General features: G+C 32.6%; 1 pseudogene; it reads left to right on the top strand.

Annotated features, from left to right (window-relative positions):
• The first annotated feature begins 644 nt into the window (after positions 1–644).
• Positions 645–3,443, top strand: LOC106330152 (annotated as a pseudogene).
• The last annotated feature ends 3,520 nt before the right edge of the window (positions 3,444–6,963 follow it).

Genomic DNA, 6,963 nt, shown 5'->3' with positions numbered 1-6,963 from the left:
GTTTTAAAATTAAATAATATTATTTATAAAATATATACATTTATTTACAGATATGAAACACAAATTAAAATATTTCACATTATTGTTTAAATGATATCTAATGTACAAAATATTTTATGATAATTTTAATTTTTATGAAAATATTATTTATTAATTATTAATTAATTATAATGTAGTAGTTTCTACAAAAAAAAATCAAAATTCATTTTTCTTCATAAAAGCTCACAAAAGTTGGTTTTTGGTTTTTCTTCATAAATTGTTTAAACTTTTCAAAAACTAGTTTTCCTAAATTTTAGGGAATCTATTTATTAAAATCTTGATTGGCAACTCAAATGGTTTTTATAAAAACAAAAACTAAAACCAAAAACTTGATTGGATGAAAAATGGTTTCTACAAAAGCAAAAACCAAAAACTAAAACAAAAACCACAAACAATCAACCTCTAATAGTATTAGAATTTTAGTATATTGGTATTACTAATATTTTTAATTTAAATAATTACAAAAACACATCGGTTTCTCGGTTCGGTTTGGTTTAATTTTAGTATATTGGTTTAAACCGAACCGAACCATTCGGGCTGGAGAAATCTTCAACCGAATGGTTTGAAATAGACTTTGGTTCGGTTTGAATCGGATTCGGTTCGGTTAGATTTTTTTGAGATTTGAGTATCTTTCAGAGTTACCATGCATGACGACCTTAAGTTGGGTTGCTGGTACCCTTTGCTTGTTAGTTGCTGAGTCTTTCATGAAACGTATACTGGAGGTAATAGGTTTAATCATCATAATGGAACCTTGTTCTTTTATCTGTTTTTATCTTCATTTTCTGCTTGTTTTGGCAGATCATTCATAAACGAGCCTTTTGGTATCTCCTAGATGTAACAGATCCAGACTACGATATCACCAGAATGAACTTTGGTCACACTCTCTTTGCGCTTGCTTCTCATTGTGTATCGTTGGTGATTATGATTCACTTACCAATTAGAGCAATTACACTAATCAGCCCATCGTTTTTCCCTCTTGTGTTATGGTAAAGCTTTTATGCGTTTGCTTCCCTTTTGAACCTTTACCTTGATATCAGTTTCTAATTTCTTGTAACTTGAACAAAACGCAGGGTCATGGACGAAAAGGTTTCTTTTGGTGCACGCTTTGTTTATTTCAGACTACTGACGTCATCCCCCAAATGGTTGATAGGACTTACCAAACCAGCTGTGGAACTCTTAGTTCAGAAGTGGATCATCACTGTTAGTTCCTGGCTTGAGCTGGGTGATTTCTTGCTGGTCATGCCCAGAGGAGAGGACTTTGATCAAAATGTGAGACCAGTGATGCAACCAAGAAGTTTCCTTCTGTTTTGTTCCCTTGCCGAAGGCTCTATGGTCACTTTGCATGGATCTCAGAATGATGAAGACGATGTCAAAGACCAAAGAGATAACAGGTGATTAATCAACTGATACAAACAGGCTTTTTAAGTTAAAAAAAAAATTGAATTGTTTTGATAAGTTGCAGTATCAGGTACTGATGTTGATGCTAGCTGCTTTGAGTCTGTTTATCGTTAGTACAGTCTTCATGGCTTTTACCTATTTTGCTGGGGAGAGTTTTCCTTGAGTTCATCTCTTCCCTCATGCTAAGATACTTTGGACTCAAACGTGACGGTGTGTTTGTAATTTTTCTTCTTCATCTTGTTTCTTATAGACCTTTCTTCTACAGGCCTCTAAACCTTTTAATTCTCGTGATTGTGTGTAGATCTTTGTGCTTTTTGGATTGGATATAGTACCTTGGAAGAGATCTATACCTTCACTTGCTTTGTGTATGATCAAATTCACAAGGGAAGAATCGATGTGCTTCTCAGAGATATACGAAATGGTTTGCTTTTCTCCATCTGGGTAAGAAAAGAAACCTTCCATTTTTAGTAAAACACTTGAAAATTATGACCTCTAACTTGCAAAATCCGGTTAATAGATCACTGTCGTACCGGGATTGCTCGGTTTATACTAATCGACCTTATGATCATTATCCCAACACGAGTACCACTAGACCAATCAGCTGTCTATTTCTTGTTCCAAGATTGGCTGATAGGAGTAGTGGTGCTTCACATATGGGCTTTTCTGGTATGACAAACAGATAAACATCAAAACTCAGTCTTCTTGCGGAGCAAGTAATAAATATCTTTGTCCTTCTTACTTCACAGACAATGCTCACGCCAATCAACTGGTTAGCAACTCGGGGATGGAGAAGAAAGTTTGAAAGAATCAGAACCGTGGGGATTGATAGACTTCCTTTGATGTGGCTGCTTCGAGAAGTGATCGGTTCCATTGTAATCACACTCTCCTTTCCTTTCCTGCTCGTGAAGTGTCTGTTTCCGTTGCTTGGCTTTCAAGAAAGCGTCAACTCAGCAACTGAGAGGCTTATATGGCCGGCGTTATTTGCCTTGATAGCGGTTTGGTTCATGGCCAAGCTAACACGTGAAGTCATTATCTACGTTCACCAATTGGTCTTCAATGAACGGTACATGGTGGGTGAAAGAGTGGGCGTATATAATCCATGGGAGTATATGACAAACAATGACACTTTTGTTGATAGACGAATCAAAACATGTTAGTCAGTCTTTAGTATTGGTTTGTAACTATGACAGTAACTAGAGGAAACCAATTTTAGATATAATATGAACCAGCCGGTTCAAAATTTTGGTTTTACCTCGGTTTAGCAAACGCCAATATTAACCAACGCTTTGTTTTTATTGTTGTTTGGTTTAATTCATCACTCAATCGGATTACCCTTGCCAATAACAACATTTTGTTGTTGTTTGGTTTAATTCATCAACGCTTTGTCAATGTAAAGTGTAAACCACAGCAACTTACCTTCACAGGGTCCAAGTCCAAAGACTTGTTGCTTGTGTTACTTCATATTGTTAGTACATCACACAATGCACACACACACAAGCTGTTAAGATATTCATTAATGTGTGAGAATCAGGCCTTTGGATCAGTAATGCCGTTCATGAAATTCAGTGTGGCGTTGCTGCAATCAATGACTTTGCATCAAACTACATGTGCCAGGTCAGGTGACTCATCACTATTTGAATTTTCATTTCCTTGATTAAGAGCTAGACTAATCCTCTTGTAACTTTTTGCAGTCGCTCCCTTTTGGAGGTGTAAAGGATAGTGAGTTTGGAAGATTTGCTGGGATAGAAGGTTTAAGAGCTTGCTGTCTAGTGAAATCCGTGGTTGAGGATAGGTTTTGGCCACTCATCAAAACCAAGATACCAAAACCTATTCAGGCAAGTACTTCTTAATTTTAAAATCCATTCTTGATCATCTTTATATACCGTTAATAACAATTTTCATTATGGTCAAATCAACAGTACCCAGTAGCAGAGAACGCATTTGAATTCCAGGAGGCACTAGTCGAAAGAAACCCTTTATGGACTCAACATCTGGGACAGACTTAGATCCCTAATCGATGTCCTCAAGTTCCTTACCGATCAGAGCTCTCACGTGAGCGGTGAGCAGAACTAGAAAGAGCCACTAAAGACTGGTCACGAATAACTTTTTGTTGTCATTCTGCTCTTCTTTGGCTTGGCCTATCTCACTCTTCATCACTCACGGCCAGCTTCTCTCTGTTTTGTTCACTCTATTTGTTACTTGTGTTTCATCATCCTAAAGCACACTCACTCACTCACTCTTTGTTCTCAGTTGTGTATAATCATAACACAAGCTCACACTCTCTCTTTACTCTCTAACGTTTCTTTTTTGTTTGTATAGAGAGAAGAGAGAACACTTTCTATGTCTACATCTTTTAACTCTTTTTCATTAATTCTTCTTCAACAGCCATACATACTTATAGTAGATTTCTCTACTAACTCCACTTACTCTCCCTTAGGCCATGATTATCCAGAAATCCATTTAGTTTAAAAAAAAAAAAAAAAAAAAATTAAAAAGCAAACCAATCGCGGGCCGCCACGTGTCAGTGGGGCCCGCGAACAGTGTAAGAAAGTCACTAAGATCGGTTCTTAATTAGTAGTTTTTGTAACCGATCCTTAAGGATTTTGTGGGGGCCCACGCACTAAGAAACCCATTAAAGATCCCGGATAATCATGCTCTTACACTTATATCTTTACCTACTCCCACTTGTCCATGCCTCTATATTAGGCCATGGACTAATTCTACAAGCAAACTTATCTTATTCCAACAACTTCAACTTAACTTAGTTAGCTTAGCAACTAACTAGTTATCTTATTCTTCTAGTTGCACAACCAAGTTTTCTTCCTTGACTTCTTGTTCTTCTTCCTTCCTTGCTCTTCACGCTTCTTCTTCTTCTTCCTCCGTTTCTTGCGTTCCAAGCTTCTTCTTCTACTTCTTCATTCTTCTTCTTCTTCCATTCCTTTGTAGCTTCTTCTAGGCTACTCTTCTTATTCTTCTTTTCTAGTATTTAATCAAAGGTTCAATCTCAACACTTTTACCATGTGGATGCATCAGTCGAGTTACTAATTTTGGGTTATTTAGTGAGCCTTTTGGGTTTACAACATGAGCCTCAGAGAGACTCGTTTTTCCACGGAAGGGCGATGTGTGAATTGTGAGATATTTGAGCTCCGTTTTTCGTTCTTATAATAGTATAGGAAACTGTTAAAAAAAAGAAAAAGAAGTATAGGAAACTGTCAGTTGGTGTATTCAAATCTCTCGTTAAGAGCAATCTTATTGGTCTCATACTCAAATTAGGTATCTCAACCCAAATATATTTTTATTTTAATGTTTTTTTATTTGATAATGAAAGTTTTTTTTTGTTTCTAAAATTGACACCAATTAGAAATTGACAGGTGGCGTCAAGGAGTTCTTATAAGTGTGTCAAAATCTCTCTGCAGTCATCTCGCTTCTCTTCTCTCTCCTGCCATTTATAATCATTTAGACTATATTTGCGAAGTGATTTTGCCACATATCCTTTCTACAATCAATTTCACAAAACAAATATGACATGGCTACTGAAATTGATGACATGTCTTATAGCTTAATATGACATGGACAATTGCATTTAATGTTAATTTATATTTTTGCTAAACTTTTTAAAATATGGTAATAACTCATATATTACATTTAATGTCAATTTATATTTTTGGAAATGTTTTTAGAATATGGGAATAACTCATAAACCATCCTTAAAATAAATATATTCAAATATGCCATTATAAATTTCGAAATATAATTTAATTATATATTTTTAAATTATATAATTTTATTACTAAAATTTTCAAAAACAAAAAATGTATACAATTTTTTTTAGAAAATTATAAAAATTTAATCGTAAAATCATTATTTTCTTATATATAATTTTTTTTTATAAATATTGTTTAATTTTAATTTTTGGTAATTATGCAACTTTTAAAGACTAATTTAATATATTTAATTAAAATAAATAGATATAAAAATCTATCTAAGATTATAATTTCAAATATATACATGCATATTCTTAAATATTTTTATGTTTAATTAAATCAAATTTATATTAAAATATTGATACGAAAAAGAAAATTTACAATATTAATAAAATTTTATTTTAAAATATAATTTATATTTATTTGTTAAAAAATATTTTAAATTTTTTTTACTGCACATTGTGCAGGAAGACACCGGATCCGACTGGTGACCATTCTGGAAACAACATGAAAAAATATGAAAGGAACGTAGATGAATAAAATTGCAAGAATGAAAAGGAAAGGTTGTTTTATCCCATATTTAACAAGGAATAACTCTGTTCTTTATTTCTCTACAAAAAAAAAAGAATGGTAGGGAATTAGAAGGAAAATTTATTTCTTGTGAATGGTGAATTTTTTTAGGAATGTTGAAGAATGCATTATTCCTTGTCGTTCTTTGGTCACCATTCATACACCTAGTTTTTTAAAAAAATGTTTAGATACTTCCTCTGTCTACCGTTAATGGAAGTGCTCTAAAGACATTTGGTGTCGACAATAAAAAGTAACACTACTGATAGGGAAACGTAGAACCGGATTGAGATTGATATATTGTTTGGTTTGTGGGATAAACCTCCCGTGGTTTCTAACAGTTTAAAGTTTAAACCCCATGCAACCTAACTCTCTTTTTTCGTATAAAACTTAACTTATTCAATATACAGCGAAAACTCTATAAATTAATAATGTTGGAACTTTGATATTTTATTAATTAATATAGTTATTAATTTACATAAAATTTCGTTTTAGATATTTCTATTTAAAAAAATATTTTTTCTAAAATAAAAATATATTTGATTTTAGTGTATATACATTAATTAACATTTTGAAATTCAACACCTATATTAGTTTTATTATATTATTTGGTGTATATAAAATATGTTTCATAGAATTAAAATGTGATTTTAGATATAATTTTGCTAGATCTCATCAAACTAAATTTAATCTTAAAAAAATATAAAGATAATCTAATTTTGATACCAAAATAATCTTGCTTCGTGTATTTTATTCGTCGAAGTACTTTCCGCTTCCTAAAGATGTTGCAATCGCGTTCATTATTTACACGATAAAAGATCTCTAGATAAATATAATTTTTTGGGCTAAATTTGTCGAACAACCTATATTAATCATTACAACGATGATCGGATCAAAAAGAACATAGTTCCAATTATAAAAGCCGGAAGAAAACAAAAATATCCCCAGAAATTTTGAAAAAAAAAATCAAAATTAAACTATACTACTAGAAAACAAAAAAAAGACACTATTTAGAAAAGAAGTCTCAGCGCCAACACTAGGAAAACTACCGACGCAGAGACAAAAAAATCTTCTTGGGAAAATTCGCTCTTTCTTGAAAGGTCCAAAAATCTCCCGAGAAATTACCTCATTCTAATTTGTGTAAATGAAATAAATAAAAATAGAAATTATAAATTAAATATTTAAAGATTTTATGACTAGAATTTTTTTTTATATACCCTATCGGCTGATTCGGTCAGTCTCGTCGATTAGAAAG

The sequence above is a fragment of the Brassica oleracea genome, chromosome C3 (assembly GCF_000695525.1).
Source record: "Brassica oleracea var. oleracea cultivar TO1000 chromosome C3, BOL, whole genome shotgun sequence".
NCBI lineage: Eukaryota > Viridiplantae > Streptophyta > Magnoliopsida > Brassicales > Brassicaceae > Brassica > Brassica oleracea.
The sequence above is the reverse complement of the archived record's forward strand: the minus strand, read 5'-3'. Positions and strand labels throughout refer to the sequence as shown.